This window comes from Triturus cristatus, chromosome 4_1 (genome assembly GCF_964204655.1).
Source record: "Triturus cristatus chromosome 4_1, aTriCri1.1, whole genome shotgun sequence".
Classification (NCBI taxonomy): Eukaryota; Metazoa; Chordata; class Amphibia; order Caudata; family Salamandridae; genus Triturus; species Triturus cristatus.
The window spans coordinates 766,957,386-766,980,588 of NC_140585.1; positions in this window are offsets into that span (position 1 = coordinate 766,957,386).

The window sequence follows — 23,203 nt, forward strand, 5'->3', positions numbered from 1 at the left end:
TCAATCACCTTTGAGTGACTGTTAGGGGAGTAGTAGAATGAAGTACAGTACAGAACTTACCGACCAACAATAATATGCTAAAATATTTTACAACAAAACATAATGGTGGTTGGGATAGCTTACTAGACAGTGTTACAAACTATAGTTGTGTGGAGTCACTTGACTAGGCCTACAGCCTAACAGTTAGTGCTGTGTATGAGGAATGACAACAAACAAATCCAATCAATGCCGGCAATTAATGCTGAGGTATATGTTCCTTTGTTAAATAAAATAACCTCTAAAATATCCTACTCATGGGTGGGCAAGCAGAAGAAGATCATCGCTCTGCCTTGAAATTGAAGTACTGTTGCTTTCGCCACATCCGCCCCAGCAAGTGTGTGATTAAGTATTGGTGTACATTTAATTTAGTCACACCGACAATAAGTCACACAGCCCGGGGGAAGAGGGTTAGGGTTTGTTGAATGGATGGGAAGGGGGTTTTGGGAAAGGTCAGACATTGAAAAACAGTATGCATGGACAAACAAACGACAATCTTTGAAGACTAACATATCCATATGTTAAGGGAGAAAAAGGAAATGCATGCATGATGATGAGAGACCCGGATTACATACACTTCTAGTTCTTGTTCTGTTGTTCCGGCCTTAATACTTTAACAGATAGCAAATAGAAATTTTAAATATTGGTAGGGAAGAATCGTAAACAGAGAGCAAACCTAAAGATGATAATAACAACAACAAAGACACACTGTTGTAAAGATTGTATACAAAAAAATTATTCAAATTATTTAAAAGAAGATAAAAGTTGATACTGTTACTGTGTTATCCTGGTAAAAAATGTGGACTGGATTTGCATCTCGGCATTCCTCTTGGTCCTCTCATCCATCAATCTTGGGTGTGTCGCCACTCGCCACTGCCCGGCTGGAAATAAAATGTTGATTTATTGGTATAGGGCAAGGCCCGGCCTGTAATTGTAGATGGAAAACCAAAGGGGATATTGAGAAACAAAGTTGAAACAAATGCACAAGTTATGGTGTAGTAACACTTTCCGAGGTGGCATGTATGCATCATCTCTACTCTAGTCTGTTTCCAGCATTGACCTTCAACAATAACAGCAGAGAGCAGGCCCACAGTGACAGGCCTGACGGCATGTTGCTTAGCAGTAGCACATCCTACGTTTAGACTTTAGAGTACTTTTTTTTTTTTTTAAAGAGTTGGACAAAGGCAATGGACATTATCCATTCCAAACATAGCATTTTACAGTTTAAGTTAGTAAATCAATGCACCGCAGTCATCCCACAGCTACACTCTATTCCACTTCTACACAGACATTTGGGTCTGCTGTAGTTGTTGTTGACGTGTTTACCCTTAGGCTTTTGAGTTTTTCTTTTATGCCACTCATGAAACGTCCTCCTGACTTCATCATCATCTCCGATACTTTTACTGACTGACTGTGAAGATCGGCCTGCAGTAGAAATAAAATTGTTATTACACAACAAGAGTAGAAATATTATTGACTTGAGTCAGTCTTTAGTGTGTACAGAAAAATAGATTACTAGTACACTTTGACTTCACTTTGTGCACAACAAACAAACAACGAAAACACAAACACCAATCTCTCAGAGTCAGGTGTCCAATGCATGCCATTAATTGTCATTACCTGTTCCTTCTCATCTTAAGTTAACGGGCCGTCTATTTCACCATCATCATCATGGACGGTGCTGTTGTCTCAATCATACTCATTGCGCAGATTTGGTGAGTCCCCTTCCTATATTTAATTAAAAGCAATGTATCACCAAGCTGCAGGAGAAGTACAAATTTCTTATTTGCAAGAAGGGGAAAATTGAATTCACCTTGAGTTAAGTTTAGTGTGTTCTGTAGAAAGATGATTAGTGCACAACAAACACAACAAAATCATTCAGCCTGCGACTCTGCGTCCAATGCATGACATCAATCATTACCTGTTCCATCTTATTTTCAGTTAATAATGGGCAGTCTCTCTCGGCTCTGAAAGGAGGATAGCTATAGTAGTCATCTGATTCATGCTCCACTTCTTTTGGCAGGACTAGGAAAGTTTGAATTTGTTCTTCTAGTATTTACCATCATCCAATCATCATTCATGAGGGCAATGGATTTGGGTGAGACATTCAGTATGATGGAGCGGAGGAGCTGGATTCGGAGGACTGTACTGTCAAATTGCAGACACCTGAAACTTGTATATGAAATAAGAAGAGTAGAAGACGGTGGTAATGGATTTGTTGTGATTCACAAGTTTGTAACCGGAACGACAGATACACAAATAAAGGGGGAAAAAAGGGAGGAAGACAGTAAGTGCAAGCCTAATTGTCAGGGAAGTATAGCTCGTCCTCAAACTCTGGGGGGTCAGCCAGTAGTAGGTAATCATCATGTGACACACTACTTCCGTCACCTGAGCCGCTGTCCTCGTCTTCCTCCATTGCTTCATGTATTGTGTAATTCGGTGGTATGAAGTGCTGATTCATTTTGATCATTGTTAACCTCTCCACGTTTTTGGGCGAGAGACTGGTCCTTCTCAATGTTACAATGGAACCAGCAGCACTGAAAACACGTTCGGAAGAGACACTTGCGACAGGGCAAACCCGATAGCTTATCGCCAGCCTGCTTAGCAGTGGCCATTCAGACCTTTTCCTATACCAACACTGCAATGGGTTTTGATCAATGTACACCTCTGTTGGGTTGTCCAGATAGGCCTGGACCATCCGCTCAATGTTCAGGGTTGCAGCTGGTAAGCTTTCGTGCTCTTTTCTCTGTGCATCAGCACTGTGCTTATTAATGCCAATTGTCTAACGATTGTACTGGGCCTAATGATCCAGTTATTGTTGCTTTTGTCAATAGTGATGGTGAGTGTTGTGATCCAAACGCACTGCCCTCAGCCGACGAAGTTGCAATTGATCCTGCATGCCCTGCTGCAGTACTTCTTGTGGGTTGATCTTGCAGGCTTTTAATTAGCAGCCGTTCGTTTTCCAACTTACTGGCTGCTTCAGCTATACAAGTTTTGTAGCGGGCAACATCAATCTCAGAAAAAGCAAAGAATGTCTTCAGTCCAGATTTTGCACGTGGATCCAGAATTGTGGCACAAATGTTCTTGTGACAAAATTTTATTTTGTATCCTTACATTTTCAGCTAAGCGACGGCTAAGCTCTCCACCAAGTGATGGGCTTCCCTTTTGTCCTCTACACCTTTGTATGATTCAGACACATTCTTCAGCTGATGCTATAGCATTTGCAATAATGGGATAGCTTGGCCCATTGTACAGTCCTCCTTGCTGACTTCACATGTGAAGACCTCAAAAGGACAAAGCATCTCAGTCAGGCATTTAATTAAGCTTCATTGCTCCATCTCAAGGTTCATGCCTTTAACAGAAGCATCCCCTCTTCTTTTCCAGACATATTCATGAAGTGACCTGTACTGCTCATACAGACGATCAAGCATGTAATACGTTGAGTTCCAACGTGTTGCCACCTCCTGGATGAGTGCCTTGACTGGCATCCTATGTTCACGTTGGATGATCCTCAGCTGCTTCCGAGCTTTAAAAGAATGGCTGAAATGATTGCATATTCTTCGGCAGATGGCCAGTAAATTGCTGACTATGGGTTCTTTTTTCAGAAAGTCTTGAACTATAATGTTTATGCAGTGCGCCAAACACGGAACCCTGAAATAGGAACCAAGTTCCATGGCCTTAAGTACATTACTGCCATTGTCTGTGGCAACAAAACCAATACTAAGCCCTCTTGGCCACAGCCATTCCAAAACCTTGCTGCGAAACTCATCTAAAATGTTTTCAGCCGTGTGAGATTTCTCCATGGCGAACATGGCTAAAGGTGCATGTTTCCGAGTACCTTTAAAAATCGCAGATGTGTCAACAGCACCTCGTGCAGCTAGCTTATCTCTAACCCCCACAAAAGAGACCCAGTGTGCAGTGATGCACATGTAATCTGTGGCTTGGCAACTGGTCCACATGTCTGTTGTCAGGTGGATATTGTGAACAGCACTCTGCTGCAAAGCTTGTCCAACCAATTCCAGCACATCATGATGTAGTGCCGGAACAGCAATTATTGCGAAATAGGACCGGCTGGGAACCTTCCATTTAGGGCAAATGGCTGACACAAATTCAAGGAAACCCACCCCTTCCACAAATGAAAAAGGAAGAAAGTCCAGCGCTAACATTTTAGCCAGCTTCGCATTGTACAACCGTGCCTTTGGGTGGTTGAGTTGGAACTGCCCCTCCAACCTAAACATGCTCTCAATGGTAGGCTGGATTACTTTCCTTTGTGGTGCTGTTTTCATTAACCCACTTAGGCTCAACGACACAGTTTGTCTCATTGCGGTATTCGGTCGCCTCGGTGTCTCAGCCTGACTCTGAGTATGGCTCTTACTGCGGTGCCACTCAGATGTTACTGAGGAGGATGTGAGCAGTACCACTGCACTACTGGGGACAGGGCTAAAAATGCCTCCCTCTTCTTCACCTTCCACCGCAATAATATCGCTCCCTGATTCTTCCTGACCAACTTCAATGGCTTGAGTTTTTCTACTTTCTTTTAACTGAAGTAGGTGATTCTCCCACATGATAGTGTGGTGTATTCTGAGATGACTTGCTTGGCCTCCGGTACCATAGTTTGTACCAAGCTTACCACGCCAAAAACCTTGCAGACAAATTGAGCAGATAGCAACGTTCTCCTCCTCCAGAAAAGAAGTCCCAAACTGGGGAGGAGAACTTTCTGGCACTGCTGGATGTGCCACTTTCAATACCAGATGAACTGGAGGGTGTGCTTGGAATGTGACCCTGTGCACCTAGACTGTGACTTTTACTACCACTACCTACTGAGATGGTTGAGCTGGATGTAGGTCCCTGCCGGGCCTTGAAAATATGGCAGCTGGAGGTAGTGGGGGTGTAACCTGTGTTGGTGATATCCGTGCTACATCCCGCTCAGTAGCAGCCTTTCTGGATAGGGTGAGAATGTTGGTCTCCAATCCCTTTGGGGCGAGAGTAATGTGCGTGATGACTGGCTCATCTTCATCAACATCAGCATCACCCCCCCTCTTCTACATCTACCTCCATGACACTAAGTTTTTCTGGGACCTTCCTTTTCAGAAGCATTGTCTTGTGGCGTATATCACTCTCAGACTGAGCTGGTGGGTGCCAAGTGGCATCACGATCATCAGAAGCGGGACTTGAAGAAGAAGATGATGGACTAGCCTCCTTTTCCTTGCTGGTGGTCTGGAAGACAATAGATCTTCTGAAACAGTGGTTTGACTTTGCTCCACTTTGTCTGCAGGAAGCTTGATTTCCTGAAATGCCCCTACGTCAGGAGCAACAACTACTATGGTGGGCTGTTGCGGCTGCTGCTGTTCTTGTTGCGGCCGCTGATGTTCTTGTTGCGGCCGCTGCTGTTCTTGTTGCGGCTGCTGCTGTTCTTGTTGCGGCTGCACACTTATCTACTGAGTTTGCGCCTGTGTTGATTGTTTACTACTTTGCGATAATGACATTTCTTCAACATCGCTGCTCGTTAGTAGACTGACTACCTCTGCAACACTAAAGCCCTTGGGCCTAGGTTGGTGGGGTTGGACCGCTGTTGCTGAGGTGCTGCTCCCAGCTTGGTTCCCGGACAACGCTGCTGCAGGCGTAACTTTTTTGGTGCCAAAAAAAACATTGGCCGGCACACCACCAGTCGTGGTTAATGGCACTTCCTTTTTCTGTTCCTTCTTCTCACCGGCAACTTTCTTGGTACTGGACCTGGTACCTTTCTTTGGGGCCATCTTCTTCAGATGTCAGGCAGGATGCAGATGCACAACAAGTTCTGGTCACACGTGGACGTGATAGGCAGCAGGACTTCTGTCTGGCTGGCAGTACAACGGGTAGCCGGGTGATGCTGATGACACCTCCTCCTCTGGCTTTTTGTGCACCTAAAAGCAAATAAGCCAGGAGAAGAACATCAGTGAAAAGTTGCATTTGTTGTTGTGGTTCAGTTACTTACTACTGTACTAGTTCAAACAAAAGATATAGGCTAGCCATTTATGACTTTTTTTGAACAAGGGCTATGTTATACTACTGTGTACAGTCAGTCACACACTACACTCTCAGGAAGGATAGGAAAGTTAATAAGAACCACCAAAATAAAAATGTAATGGAAGTGGGGTGGACCCTATTTGCCATTAAATTATTTGAGCATCTCAGCATCCATGGAGCTGCTGCTGGCAAAGGGGGTGGATGGCCTATATGGCAAAAGCAGGACACTAATAACTCCCAACACAATAAAAGGCCACCAGCCACATGGACACTCACAAATCACAAATAAGCAGGGGGCCTGGGATACACCAGGAGCTGACAAAAGGACTATAAAAGCCAGGTAAAGGATACATGCTAAAGCACACTGCTCTGTCTTTTTAATGCAACAAAATGGAAATACGAACATTCACAGGCCCCAAATAGGTATGTAGGGTGCATGCATTGCACACCAACACACACCAGACACACTCAACAAAAGCATGTCTTTAAGACAACCAACATCCGAAAGCCCACCCCAAAAAAACTCCCCAACTTAATCCAATGCCATCCATGCCCTAAATGATGTCTAAATTCAACAGACCACACAGAAAACACTTGATTATTAAAGCTGTGGCTACCTGCTCTGATCCTACTGGATGAAAGCAGGCCTGTTGGCAGACAAGGCCAGGCAAACTTGCAGGCCTAGGCTTCAAAATGGCCACCAGCCACATGGCCAGGCCCAACAACATCAGAAAGCCCACCCCAAAAAAACACACTTCCCCAAATCAATCCAATGCCATCCATGCCCTAAATGATGTCTAAATTCAACAGACCACACAGAAAACACTTGATTAATAAAGCTGTGGCTACCTGCTGTGATCCTACTGGATGAAAGCAGGCCTGTTGGCAGACAAGGCCAGGCAAGCTTGCAGGCCTAAGCTTCAAAATGGCCACCAGACACATGGCCAGGCCCAACAACATCAGAAAGCCCACCCCAAAAAAGCACACTTCCCCAACTCAATCCAATGCCATCCATGCCCTAAATGATGTCTAAATTCAACAGACCACACAGAAAACACTTGATTAATTAAGCTGTGGCTACCTGCTCTGATCCTACTGGATGAAAGCAGGCCTGTTGGCAGACAAGGCCAGGCAAGCTTGCAGGCCTAGGATTCAAATGGCCACCAGCCACATGGCCAGGCCCAACAACATCAGAAAGCCCACCCCAAAAAAACACATTTTTCCAACTAATTCCAATGCCATCCAGGCCTTAAATGATGCTTGAAAATGAAATACATTAAAAAAACACTAAAGGAACAGTTGCTTCATCATGCACACACCCATGAGGCCATGACTAGCTCGGGCCTACTACTGACTACTACTACCCACAACATTAAAAAAAAAGGAATGATGATAGTTACCAAAAATAAATTGTAGCTACAACAACTGCAATGCCCACAATCAAGCAGACACAACAACCACTTACTTGTAAAATATCCAAATAAAAAAACCTCAAATCCAATTGCAATGATGCAGCAGACAAAAAGAGTGATCTTTCCAGCTCAAAATCCAAAGGCAGAATGAGCAGGAGATGGACAAAGCACTGGGAGGAGCCTGCTGGACAGGAACAGGAAGTTGGAGATTCTGTGGCACTTCCTCCCTCTCCCCACCTTTTTAAAAAAGGACTCCTTGCACAAAAAAAGACAGCCACATGTCAATCTGAGGAGTTGTTTTCATCCAAAATCATCATTTGCAGAAGGTTTCATGCTGCTAGAGCTGATATTCTTCTCCAAATTGAAAATTTTACATGTTCGAGTTCTCGAGCTTCACATTACTTCCGCCGGATGTCGATGGCGTGTCCAAAATGACTTGATCGCGTTCTCTCGCTCCCTGTCGCATTGGATATGACGTGTTCGGGGTCTCTTTCTCCTTTTCGCGTTCGATTAGACGTGCCTGCGTCCTCACGCTCTCGCTCGCGGTGGAGAATGACGTGTTCGAGATCGCAATCTTCTCATACTCTTGCGGTGCATGATCGCGAGAAGAAAGACGTGATCGCGCGACAAATGACGTGATCGCGCAACAAATGGCATTTATGCGGGCGTGAACTATCACGAGACAGCGCAAAATGGCTACCAACAATCCAACATCTAGTGGAGAACGCGACCGGGTCGGGAAAACTTGTCGGCGAACGCGGGGATTCAGGTAAGGCGATCGCGCGCACGCGAGAATGTATTTTTTTATAGCGCGAGCAAGAAACAAATTATCGCTAAGATGCGGATTGCAGAAATTTTGACATTTTCGCGCTTTCTGCGGGACGCGAAAATGCCAAATTATTGCAACTTCCGCAAGCGGAACGGAATTTTGGCCCAGGCCTAGTAATTTCCAAAGGAAGAGTGAACAATTTTATGTCAGCAGTGAGACATACCATCACTCGAAAATCACCCAAAAATACTTATAATTTAAAAAGAACAGAAGCATCGAAGTACAATCATGATTACAATACGGAGATTTTGAAGATGTGAAATGCAAATATGAACATACAATATGATGCACATAACTCAATTGCTGTTTCTCATTATGTCATGTCATATATTACCAACTCTGAGAAGACAGAATCGAAAGAAATGTGGGAAGAAATTTCACAGGAGAAGACACTTAGAAAAAAAAGGTACAGCTTCAGTTTGAAGATACTTTCACATCGAGAAATTGGATCCTACCAATGTTCGGATCGATAGACATCTGTAAGTTTATATTCAAAGTCAACAGGAACCATCTGGATAAGTCTAGGTTTTCCTGCGGCACGAAATTGAGTTTTAATATAAATGTTATAAAACAAATTTGTGATGATATAGACTTACGTTTCTTTGATAGTCAAGAGAGCTGTACAGAAAATAACAGTTGGATATGTCTAGGTGTTGATCAACAAATGGAAGATAATACTGTTGTGAAGTTTGAAAAAGAAATAACATAGTTTAAAGTAGTTTCTAGTGAAAATCCCAACTATGTTTATATTTATTGCCGATGTACTCATTATAAAATTCAAACTAGGAATGTAGATGTACTACCACTAACCCTGTTCAACACAAGTCGATCCCACATGTGTAACTGTGTCCTGAGTCCTGAATGGCAGTCACCCCAAGTCCCTGGCAGTGACCACAGCACCACACTCCCTTCGATTACTGAGGCATATTTCGATATGCAAGGCCAGTGACACATAGTTCCACTAACCCTCTTTAACACAAGCCGATCCCACATGTGTAACTGTGTCCTGAATGGCAGTGACCCCAAGTCTGTGGCACCAACCACAGCAGCATACTCTCTTTGATCAGTTAGACATATTTCCATATGCAACGGCGGCGACACGTGGTGCCAATAACTCTGTTCAACACAAGCCGATCCCACGTGTGTAACTGTGTCCTGAGTCCTGAATAGCAGTCACCCCAACTCCGTACCACCACACTCCCTTTCATCAGTGAGGGATATTTCGATATGCAACTACAGACTCCAGTAGGCAAGTAAGTATCACAGTCCTACACCCTACATTTTATCCTTTTAGTATCCTTGCTTCAAGAATTTTTTTTATATCAGTTATAGCTTTACTACAATGACCAAATTAATCTTCAAATGAAAACTAAAATGGAATAGCAGTCTACACTGCAGGCAGTACAGCTCAAAATTCCATTTTTAAACATGATTGTACTCAGAAAATACAACACTTCGTCAGTGTATTCTACACTTATTTCATCGTTTCATCATTCGCCTACACTGCACTCATTAGGGCTCCCAATGCAAATTATTTCTTCATTTGTTAACTACAGAGTCACTAGGCAAGTAACTATCACAGGCCTCAAATCTACATAATATCCTTTTAGTATCCTTTCTTCTTGAACATTTTTTATATCGGTTATACCTTTAGTACAATCACCAAATTCATTTTCAAGTACAAACAAACACTCAGCAGTCCACACTGTGGGCAGCAGACCTCGCAATTTGAATCTTGGACACGTGATGCCAACTAACACTGTCAAACACAAGCCGATCCCACATGTGTAACTGTGTCCTGAGTCCTGAATGGCAGTGACCGCAAGTCCATTGCAGCCACCACAGCAGTAAACTCTCTTTGATCAGTTAGACATATTTCCATATGCAGTGACCCAAAACTTCATGACAGCGACCACAACACCACACTCCCTTCGATTCGTGAGGAGTATTTTCAAATTGAAGGCTGGCGACAAGTGGTGCCACTGAACCTGCACTACGCAGGCCGGTGACGCCACCAACGTATGCACGTGGCTGTGGCCCTTGCTCACCGCTACCTCTGGCCTACACTAAGATCAGCAGGTCTCACAATTCAGATATAGTCGTGATTCCACATGACGCAGTCCTATAGCCAAGACACATTGCTCCCAGTGCGGCCCGTCCACACCAAGTATCATCACAGGCTCATACACTCTCAATACTTCTGGTGCCACTAACCCTTTTTAACAGAAGCCGATCCTACATGTGTAACTGTGTCCTGAGTCCTGAATGGCAGTGAGCCCAAGTCCGAGGCAGCAACCACACAACATACTCCCTTTGATTTGTGAGGCATATTTCGATATGCAAGGCCGGCGACACCTAGTCCCACTAACCCTCTTTAACACAAGCTGATCCCACGTGCGTGTGTCCTGAATCCTGAATGGCAGTCACCCCAACTTCATGCCAGCAACCACAGCACCAGACTCCCTTCAGTCTTATTTGTTGTTCATTTCTTTAAATAATATTTTTACATGTAAATCTATACATGTCTAAGACTCTTCTTTGTCCAACCGCACAGGGACACTTTCGGGCCCAAGAAGGTTGTTGGGGGTATGATGGTAATGTGGGAAGAGGGTGCGTTACCTGCTTATGTGGGGAGAGGCAGCGACAAAGGGGTATCTATCACAGAAAGAACTCCGATATGTTTTGACAAATACCTCGGACAAATGCCAGCTGACAGACTGAATGAAAAAATGATTTTTCAATACTTATGTAGTGTGAGTTATGAACAGTTCGCACCCAGGCTTGCAGAGGGACAACTGTGGCCCGTCCACCCCACTCACAGATGCAGTACTAGGAGCTGTCCGTGCCATTGTAGCTACCCCTTCCCTGTTCCGTCGTACGCCACTCCATGCCACCACTCAGATTACGTTCCGACTATGGCCCCACATAGCTACCTGTCACAGGCGTACTCGCTGTTGGTGTGCAGGTTAGTGGTCTAGTTCTCCACATCTCCCACCCACTCCCTCAGGGCAGGTTTGCACACATACCACACCCGTCTGGCACATGCATCACAGGCCATGTGGCCACGCAAATGTAATAGATCGACAACGTCACATCCTTTATTGCCGGTGCTGACTAGATGCCGGACGTTCCACGTGTCTCAACCATAAAGAGTCTTTCAAAACGTCCGCAGAAGGTTACTCACACCCTAATCTGTACAGCCCTCAGGGCCTACCACCCCCTTGGTGGGGACTTCAGATGCACAGATTTAGTGCCACCCGAAGCTTATATGGCCATCATGGGCCTACCGCCACGTGGCACGAACTTAACTTCCACAGGCTTAGCAGCCCCAAAAGCTGATGTGGTCTCCGCCATTGATGACTCAGTGACATGTGTGAGATCTGCCGGGCCGTGAAGAAGATGATGTGGTCTCCGCCATTCATGACTCAGGACTCAGCGACATCTGTGCGATCTGCCAAGCACCTGATGTGGTCTCCGCCATTCAGGACTTAGCGACATATCTGGGATGCGCGGAGTTTTGACGGGGACGTGGAGTGCCCACTGCTGCACACTCTGGTGGCACCAGGTAATTATTTGCTCATGGATACGCAGGGGCGGCAGTCTCTTTCTCTCTCTCTCTCTCTCTCGCTCTCTCTCTCTCTCTCTCTCTCTCCCCCTCTCCCTCTCTCTCGCTCTCTCTCTCTCTCTCTCTCCCCCTCTCTCCCCCTCTCTCTCTCTCTCTCTCTCTCTCTCTCTCTCTCCCCTCTCTCCCTCTCTCTCTCTCTCTCTCTCCCTCTCCCTCTCTCTCTCTCTCTCTTCCTTCTTTTCCTTCTATCTCTCTAACTCTCTCTTTCTTCTCCCTTTCTCACTCCCTTTCTTTCCTTCCCTCTCATTTTCTCTCTGGCTTTTTTTTCTTCTCTTTTTCTCTATGTCTCTCTCCTTTGATATGCGCATTACACACGTCCTTATTTTGTGCTTTATTTTCCAGGCTCTGTCGTCCACATCCATGGTCCCCACAGCAGTGTTCCACCTTGTTATTTTGTATTTTTGTGAATAATTTTGTTTATTACTTTATCATTAATATATATGTTAATAAAAAAAAAAGTTTGAAAAAAAAATTCACGTTTCTGGTTGTTTTCTTAACTGCTGTGTATCTCTTTCTTGTTCTTATTACTGTTATTTGATGAAGTCCACCATGGTCTTAAATTTTGTAGGACTTATCGTGGGAATACTGGTGATATCTGCAGTTTCCACCAACTTCTGAATAGTGTGTTAGATTTATCTCAACTTCACTTCCATTAAAGTGCTGATAATGAAATGCAGACTAGCCGTTCCCGTGCGAAAAGACACGAGGTGCACCTTTGCAATTTATTCTAGATACTAAAATCCTATATTGAATTGCACTGACGTAGTGGCTGCACTCACAGTGTGCACACAAAATCATTTACGAAACCTCATTGTATTTATATTGATTGGGAATCGGGCCTCAGGTGCTGGATCTTGACGAGATACACTGCCCAGTTCGTATATTGTCTTGCACACGGAAAAAATCACATCACAACTTTCACACCAACTGCAATGCGAAACAAATTCCGGCAATAGGCCAAGTTAGCACCAGGGATTTTACACCTGCTTTCTGATGGTGTGAAGCAGGATGACTACCTGCACCATGAAAGAGAACACAGCCAAGAGCCACACCAGAACACCCACAGGTGACATAGAATAAATGAACATGATACAGGGATACCCATGAGGGCCACAAGACTCTTCGGAACAGCTCCGGCACCGCCAATTCCCCCCAATCCCACATCTGAGCAAGTGTGTCCCTCTGGTCATTGTGTTCGCATGATAGGCACCAGCCCTGCAACATCACAGTGTGCTATCACCTCAATGTTGACAGTGAGTCTGGACATGTAGCTACTCACGTATCCACCTGCATGCACAACCGGCGTGTGCTGGTCTGGAGTACACAGGTCAGCGGAGGGGTGTGCCTATCCGACAATGGGAACGGGGTGTCTCGGACATCTCTGTGTACAGGAAGTGCAGTAAGTGTCTCTCTGTGTTCTGGTGTGGCCTGCCACAAGGGCCGCAGCAGTCGATGTTGTAAAGTGGCATGCACCACCTCCAAGTGGCACTGTGATGGTGTAGTTGGAATGCAGCAGCACATGTGCAAATAGGCATTACAATGGTGTGCCATACGAGTGCACGAGATACAACACCGCCCGTACAAAAGTGTGGCAGCTCGTGGGAGGGAGGAGCAGCTGTTTGCAACATAACAGACAGTGAACTCACCCACGTGCCACATGCTGGGCATCTCATCCATGATGACCACGGTCGCAGACAACCCACAACACCAACGACACACCTTTGTACACATCCTCTATGGATGCAGCATGGTTTTCACTTCTATGCTCGTTCACTGGTGTGATGTTGGTGAGTTGTGTGACTTGTGCTCCTTGTTGGTGTATTTCATTTTGGCCATTGTTTCTCTATACTTGTGCAATACTTAACTGTGCATGTCTGCCATTCTGCTGATCTCCCCCCGTCCCCCCACTCCCTGCTTCTCCCCCTTCCTGGTGCTGTTCTGTCTATAATTTTGTTGCTCCACACATAAATACATGTAAAAACAAATTAGAATAGTTCCTTGGTTCTTTTAGGTTTCAAAGCTTCTCTCTCTTGGTTTCTTTTTAATTTTCCATATAAACAGTTTTTTTTAACATTCAACAACACATAGAAGTCACAAGTGCAACGTATTCTATCAACATACTTTCTAGAACATTCTACAACACGTGCAATTTAAAAGTTCATCAATCTTTTTAAACTTAACTATAATTTTTTGCAACATTTTCTCGAACATTTAACGGCACGTGCAGGTTAAAAGTTCGTGATTGTTTCAAGTTTGAACAGTGCCTTTCAAATGCAAGTAGCAGGTGTGGTTGAGTCGACAACATTTATCCTATAATATCTACTGCTTTTTCTTCACCAATCACAAAGATGGTTTTCCACAAAACTAATGTGCATCCTACTTTTAAAAAAGAATGCTTTTCGTCTCCCAATCACGTATCATTTTGTATGGCAATAAAAAGTAGTTCCCCATCTTTAAACATATCTCTTATTCTACCAAGAACCTGCATGAGCTGCAGACATCTTTCCATACCTTCCAGCCATACCTTCAAAATGCTAGTGTGGATCGTAGGACATAGCTATATTTTCTGGTGCAAGTGCAACGTATTCTATCAACACACTTTCTAGAACATTCTACAACACGTGCAATTTAAAAGTTCATCAATCTTTTTAAACGTAACTATAATTTTTTGCAACATTTTCTCGAACATTTAACGGCACGTGCAGGTTAAAAGTTCGTGATTGTTTCAAGTTTGAACAGTGCCTTTCAAATGCAAGTAGCAGGTGTGGTTGAGTCGACTACATTTATCCTATAATATCTACTGCTTTTTCTTCACCAATCACAAAGATGGTTTTCCACAAAACTAATGTGCATCCTACTTTTAAAAAAGAATGCTTTTCGTCTCCCAATCACGTCTCATTTTGTATGGCAATAAAAAGTAGTTCCCCATCTTTAAACATATCTCTTATTCTACCAAGAACCTGCATGAGCTGCAGACATCTTTCCATACCTTCCAGCCATACCTTCAAAATGCTAGTGTGGATCGTAGGACATAGCTATATTTTCTGGTGCAAAAGGTATGCAGAACAGAGATGTATTGACTTAGACCTAGGTTTACAAAATGTGGTCATTACATGGTTTGCACAGAGAGGATTGAAGTGCCACCAATTGTTGCCTTTGGTTAAAACCTGTTTGCATCTACAACACCCTGACATCATGATTGTGCACTGTGGTGGAAACGACCTAGGCACATTGACTGGGGTAGGTTTGGAAATGCTTATGAAGGACACCTTTGGACAATTGATGTTACTTTTCCCTCAAACTGTCTTTGTATATTCCAATATATGCCAAAGACAGAAGTGGAAATGGTCAAAACAATTTTGAAAAATCTAGGAAGAAACTCAACAAAGCTGTGTCTGCATACCTCAGAGACCACAAAATGGGGTCCATCTACAACAACAACATACGTTTTGATATGGCTGGTATCTACAGAAGTGATGGAGTACACTTCACAGATCACGGATATCGAGTTTTCCTGAATAACTTGAAGCTGTGCATCCGCACTTATATGTAGCTCCAACTAATCAACATAATGGCTCTTTTTAGAGCCACCCTATAACTGACAACTTAGGCCTGCTATTATAGATAGATAGATAGATAGATAGATAGATAGATAGATAGATAGATAGATAGATAGATAGATAGATAGATAGATAGATAGATAGATAGATAGATATGTATATTACCTACTGGCGGTCACCAGTAGGTAGTTTTATTTAGAACCTAGTTTCCATAGAAAAAACATTTTTTGATTTGCTAATAACTTTGGCGTCGTTTGACGAATCTTCGCGAAATTCTCCAAAACAAAAGTCTATCCAGTTCAGCACCTATCCTGCAAGTTTTGGGGTGATTCATCAAGCGGGGGCTGAGAAAAAAGGGGGGTCCCAAAACGCGTTTTCCACATGTTAATTTCCATAGGAAATTTTGAGACGCGCTACAGCCCGGACTGCTGAACGGAATAACCCCAAATTTGGCAAAAAGTTAGAGCTTGGTTCAGAAAGTGTCCTGTTTTAAATGGTGTAAATCCGTTCAGTAGTTGCTGAGAAATTCAAAAAATAAGAGTCAAAAAATGTATTTCCTATAGGAAACTTTGGGCAAGGCTACAGCCTGAACTGCTGAATGGAATTTCACCAAATTTGCCAAAAAGGTAGTGCTTGGTTCGGAAAGTGACCTTTTTAAAAATGTTGTAAATCTGTTCAGTAGTTGCTGAGAAATTCAAAACTACAATCGATATCTAGAGGCACGGTGGATCCGCGCACCCTCCCGACCACGAGCTTTATTCTAATTGGCTGTCAATACTCCAAACCACAAAGTCACAAGAAAAGAGAAAAACTAACGTGAAAAACAAAAAAATGGGGCAGGGTAGAAACACCCTGACCCCCTAGGCCTGCTCAGGACCCACAGGGCCAAAAAAAACATTTTTTCATTTAATTGAGGCCCCCGGGTGGGATAGGTCCCGGGGGCATTTTCAATAAATATATGTGGGGGCACCCGCAGCCCTAGGGACCGCCACCCCCGGGCTTCTTTTTTAATGTATGGGGCCTCCAAGGCCCCCCAAGACCCAGGGACCGCCACCCCCAGGGATTTTATTGATTATTCGCGGGGGCACATGGTCTCCCCACTGCCCCGGGGACGCCACCCCCTGGGGCTTTTAAAACAAAATATCTAAACCTGTGTTTTGGGGCTTGAGCCCCCCACATGCCCTGGGGACTACCACCTCCCCGGGGCACTAATATGCAAATGCAGGGGTCCGTTAAGGACCCCCGAGCACCAGGGACCACCACCTCCCCGGGGCTGTGCATTAGGTGGGAGGGGGGCACGCAGCCCCCTCCTGGAGCCCTTCATGCCCCTGGGGACCGCCACCCCCCAGTGTCCCGGGGGCCCCCCGGGACACTGCTGTTTGCTATGAAAGGGCGGGAGCACTGCGGCTCCCGCCCTGTCATGGCAAACTTGCTTTGGATTTTGGAAGCGTGAGCAGAGAAACCTGCTCTCACTTCCAAAATCCAAAGCTGATTGCTTTTCCACACAGGGAGCTGCATGTTAGCAGCTCCCCATGTGGAAAAGCAATGCAGGCTCCTGCAGGACGCTGGGAGCCGGCGGGACCGTGGGGGCATTGGAGCTCCCCCCATGGTCCCCAACGAAGTGGCCAGGCCCCGGGGATGGGGTCCCCAGGGCCAGAAGTGGCCCGGGAGTGGGGCCATGTGGCCACCCCTCCTCTGTGAACAATAATAAAAAAAAGAAAATGGAGAGGTCAGGCCCTGGGGGATGGAGTCCCCGGGGCCATATTTGGCCTGAGGAGGGGGGCCACGTTGCCCCCCTCCCAAAAAAAAAAAAAGGATGGCCAGGCGCTTGGGGATGGGGTCCCCGGGGCCAGAAGTGGCCCGGGAGGGGCCCCCGCGGCCCCCCTCCCCAAATAAATGGTGTCCCCGGGGTCAATAGAGGCCTCAGGAGGGGGGCCATGCAGCTCCCCTTCCTATAAAGAAAAATATATGTGGCCACGCCCCAGGCGATGGGGTCCCCGGGGCCGGAATTGGCCACGGGAGGGGGGCCCATGCGGCCCCCCTCCTGTGTACATTTAATTTTTTTTTTAAAGGTTCCTGGCCCTGGGGATGGGGTCTCCAGAGCCCAAAAAAGGTAAGAGAAGGGGGGCTACACAGCCCCCCTTCTTAAATTTTCTTTTTTTTTAAAGCGTGCATCGCGGCTAGGCCCCGCCCCCTCCCTGCAGTACTCAGCAAACGTGCCCCCTGGCACATTGTAAGTTGGGGAATTAATTCCCCTTGAAACTAGTCCACCAGGAACCTCCAGTATGTGCCAGGGAGCTGCATTGCAGAGAGGTATTCAGAGGCCACGCCCCTTTTTACACCTCTCTGCAACGTAGAACTGTGGTGCTTACTGGACGTAGCTGGTGGGCTAGTTGGCCCTAAGGGACCCTCAGGACTCAATGGGAATTAATCCCCCAATTTACAACGTGCCAGGGGCGCGTTTGCACAGTGGTGCAGGGAGGGGGTGGGGCCAGACATAGCAAGTGTGCAAACACATCCTCTGGCACATTGTTATTTGGGGATTAAGTCCCCTTCAATCCTGAGGGTCCCTGGGGGCAAACTAGCCCACCAGGTACCTCCAGTATGCGCCAGGGAGCTGCGTTGCAGAGAGGTCATCCAAGGCCACGCTCCCTTTTTATACCACTCTGCAACGCTTACTGGAGGTAGCTGGTGGGCTAGTTGGCCCCCAGGGACCCTCAGGACTGAAGGGACTTAATTCCCCAATTTACAACGCACCAGGGGGTGTGTTTGCACAGTGGTGTAGGGGGCGTGGCCTGATGTGACAAGTGTGCAAACGCGCCATGTGGCGCGTTTTAATTTGGGGAATTAAGTCCCCTTGAATACTGAGGGTCCCTGAGGGCCAACTAGCCCACCAGCTACATCCAGTAAGCACCACAGAGTTGTGTTGCAGAGAGGTGTAAAAAGGGGCGTGCCCTCTGACCACCTCTCTGCAACGCAGCTCAGTGGTGCTTACTGGAGGTACCTGGTGGGCTAGTTGGCCCCCAGGGACCCTCAGGATTCAAGGGGAATTAATCCCCCAATGTAAAACCCGCCGGGGGGCATGTTTGCACAGTGGTGAAGGGAGGGGGCGGGGCCTGATGTGACATGTGTGTACTTATGCAATCACTCCACTAAAACCCAAGCACTTATAAATTCACCATGCACTCTCCTTGCAGCACTCTAATCATCCAGTCACTACCCATGCACTCATGCAATGACCCATGCACCAACTCATGCACTGCTACAATACCCGGAGCAGTACCCATGCAGTCCAGCCATCGCTCTGTCACTACCCATGCACTCCTCCAATCACCCATCGCACAACATGTATTTATCCAATCACTCCGCCAAAACCCAGGCACTTATAAATTAAACCATGCACTGTCCTTGCAGTACTCTAATCATCCAGTCACTACTCATGTACTCATGCAATGACCCAGGCACTAACTAATGGCAAATACAGAGGAGGTCATGCTAATTACAGGGGTACCCCAACACATAGTGTTTCCTAGTGTATGTAGGTGTTTTCACTGTATTCTAAGTGTCTTTTAGCATAGCAGTGGCTCCGGTCCTGGTTATTCAGAGTCAGTTACCACCAGTACCCGTCAGTAAAAGGTTGGGGGCACAGAAGGACTTTCTACTCCTCTGTTGGTTCTTTCTGCACATATCTTGCTTCTTCCTGCACTTTTCTTCATCTTTCTGGACTTCTGTTGCCTCTTTCTGCATTTGTCTTGCTTCTTTCTGCGCTTTTCTTCCTCTTTCTTCATATGTCCTACCTTTGTAGGCATAGTTAGAAATTAGCATTAATAAAACCATTGAAATTCACTGAAAAAACCATGGGTTTAAGGCACTTTATAGTTAGAAATTAGCATTTAAAAAACCATTGAAATTCACTGAAAAAAACATAGGTTTCAGGCACGTTATAGTTAGAAATTAACATTTAAAAAACCTTAGAAATTCAATGAAAAAAACATAGGTTTCAGGGACGTTATAGTTAGTTGGACATTTCACTCGTACAAAACCATAGAAATTCCCCCATTATAGTTAGTTCAGCTAACTATAACTCGCGCCCCCGCAATGCACTGCTGATGACGTCACATATTACATCATTCGTGACATGGTCAGTGAGATCACTGATGACATCTCTGCTAACTATAAATGCTGAATTTCTTTGGTTTTGTACAAGTTAAATGTCAACCTAACTATAATGTCCCTGTAGCCTTTAGTTTGTTCAGTGAATTTCTAAGGTGTTTTTTTAAATTCTATTTCCTAACTCTAATGTCCCTGTAACATTTCATTTTTTCAGTGAATTTCTAAGGTTTTTTAAATGCTAATTGTTAACTATAATGTTCCTGTATCCTTTGCTTTTTTCAATTTCTAAGGTTTTTTAAAAATTCTATTTCTTAATTGTAATGTCCATTAACTGTGACAATCGCGCCTTTTCTAAGTCTAAATCACATATATCCACACATACTGCAGGATTTTACACATTAGGGGTTTCTTACAGTATTCTCTAAAGTCATTTTTTTGTACAGAGTTTCTAAAAAACCATCTGTAAAACCTATTTAATTTTTTCGCGGTGACTCCGGAGAGCATGATGATGTTGGTAATTGCGATTCCCACGAACACGTCACAAAAGCAAAAAACAAAAGCAGACATTCAATGACCACCAACACATCAAAAAATAATATGTAAACAAATCCATTCTGAAAATTACCCTACACATATTACAATATTCATACTTCTTTATAAGAATGTTGAAACTCAAATTTTTGTACTACGTCTCTTTAAAACCCATCACGCATACCTATTTTCCATTTTTGCGGTTATTCGAGATGTTGTGATGACGTCGTTAAGCATGACGATTGCGTTTTTTTCCATAAAGTGAAAACACATATATGCACACACATTACAGTATTTTACACACTAGAGGTTTATTACTGTACAATTCAAACTCATGTTTTTCTAGTGTATTTCTAGAACAACCATTTCTAAAACCTATTTTCCGTTTTCATGGTGAGGCTTGAGATCACAATGACATTGGTTATCGCGATCCCTGCTGTTAAGTTGCGAAAGTAGACATAGTAAAAGCAGGAATTCAATAGCTACCACCACATAATACAATTATTTATTTATTTGTAATGTTTCATTTTAATTTTTTTATTCTTTACATTTTTAATGCATATAGAACCAAATACAATTGTACGACAAAATACCATCTTCACCATCCCACACCCTCCTAATCCCACCCTCTTGGCCCTACACAGATCAACAACTATCTAACAAAATCCTGCTAAGTTAAGTATACCTTCTTACATTCACCACTGAATTTGTTATATAATCTAAAAAAGTTGCCAAAAAAGAGTGCGCTGATGACATAAAGTGCAAGTGCCAAGTGCAAACTGCATATACAACACTGTTTGGCCCAGTAATATTCTTTCAGATGTGCTTATTCTCCCTGATGGTGCATTAAACAAAAGGCAAATAGGTTTGTACACACAGGAAACACCCCCAAATTATCAGAGTTGTACCAGAGGTATATAAAGTGTCAAGTGCAAAGTGCAAAATGCAGCAGCGTGGTCAGGCTAGAATCCCATTTGAAAGGTCAATTGAGCTTGGGGATTCCAGATTGTAATTCCAACAGATTTCATTAGGCCTTCCTCAGGTGGAAAGAATTAGCATTCAAAATACTAAATATACAGTACAGATAGCCTTTGGCCCGAACTCACAGTTTATCCATCTGGATACAATTCCAGCCATCTTGCAAAATCGGGTGGTAAACCCACTTGGTTAGCAGATCCCAGATCAGCAGTCCCTTTTTCCTGATGTGAATTCCTTTCTTAGCGTTTATTGCTTTTTCCAGATTGTGGATTGAAAGTAATCGGGTCAGCCACTGCTGGAAGGAAGGGGGATGGAGGTTCAGCCATGCCAAGGCAATGCACAGCCTAAGTATAGCCATAGCGATAAAAATCAGGGCCCCTCCCTCGTTTCTTTCTATAGTGTCCTGTACTCCCAATAACCAGCAACCATCTTAAGCTCAATCCGGACAAGACGGAGCTGGCTCTAACCGGTGGTATTACTAAAAATCCCTGGGGCCCTCACTTTTGGGCCAGGGAATTGGGCCGGTCCCCTTCTCCATCAAACTCGGCCAAGAGCCTTGGTGTAATCATCAGTCAGGACCTCACGATGAAGCCACAGATACGGTCAGTGATTTCTACCTGCTATTTCCAACACAGGAAAATAAAAAAGATCTGCAGGTTTCTTACCTACGAAGCCCAGACTCAGGTGATTATTGCCATGGTCATGTCCCATATTGACTATGCCAATTCGCTCTACTTCGGCATCCCCCTCTATCTATCGAAACGCCTACAACTGGTCCAATACTAGGCGGCTCACCTGCTCGTTCATCAACCCAGGCACCTTCATGTTACTCCTCTCCTGAAGAAACTTCATTGGCTCCCGGTAGTCCAGTGCTGTGCCTTCAAAGTTGGGTGCCTTATTTTTAAGTCACTCAATGGGAGAAGTCCTAAATTTGTGAACAACCTAATCAACAAGCATGTTCTCACACGCAATCTTCGTTCAGCACAATAGTTACTTCTGTCCACCCCCTCTTTTAAATTAAAGCGTACTGGTGGTGCCAGGTTTGCCATTTTGGCCCCCATGTTCTGGAACTCTCTTCCCTCTGAAATACGCCTCTGTACCAATCTTCTTAGTTCAGAAGTCTCCTTAAGACCTGGCTCTTTTGTCAGGCCTTCTAAATGTGCATTAGAACTTGGGTATTAAGCAAAGTAGCGCCATGAAACCTCCCCGGTGTATGTGCGCTTTAAAAATTCATTTTAACATAACATAACATAAAATCATAAAAGGGGTTAGAGATACATTCCGGGATATAGAATTAATTTAAACAAGCCAAATATATCTTCCATCGGAGTTCTAAGCTTCTCACAAGTTGCGAACATATGCACTGAATCAGCTCCATATTCAGAACAACTAAGGCACCTGGTGCCTTTGCCATCCCCCCATTTCGCAATTTTACTCGGGGTATAATATAGAAGGAAAGCCAGGTTTTATAAAACTGGGCTTGGAGATTAGGAGAGAGTAAATCAGGTTGTGCAAAGAGAAGTGCTTGTTGGAAAGCGTTATCCGTGCCACCTAATTTCAGCTGTCATTTCCCAGAGATCTTACTCAGGTCATCGGGCATCAGACTATTAAGAATGTTATAAATAGTCCTTATCATGGCAAGTTACTCTCTGGTAATTTCTCCATACGTTCACACTTGTCAAATCTCGAAGTCCCCCCTCCCTTCGTTGTAAAAAATTTGAATTGACAAATATTTGAACAACTCCTTATGGCTCATGCCAAAATGTATCCTTAAATCTCCAACAGTTTAAACCCAATGAGAGGGAAAAACAAACTCCCAATTAGTTGATCCCAGCTTTAAACCAGGTTGCAAAACAGTGTTCCCCAAATGTTTCTGGCAGGTTGTTGTTGTTTCTTATAGGAGTACAGTAGTTGAATCTACCAATCCAAAGCAATTTGCAGACACCGGTGAAAACCTTGTAGGTTCCGATGAGGGTCTTGAACCTTACTCTTTTAAAATATCCAAACTCTAATTGCTGCCACAAACAGCCCCAAGCTTCTGAACCGATCTAGAGCTTAAACGAAGAAGGAAGTTCCACTGCTAGATCTTGGGAGCGATCCTGCAGCAATACGA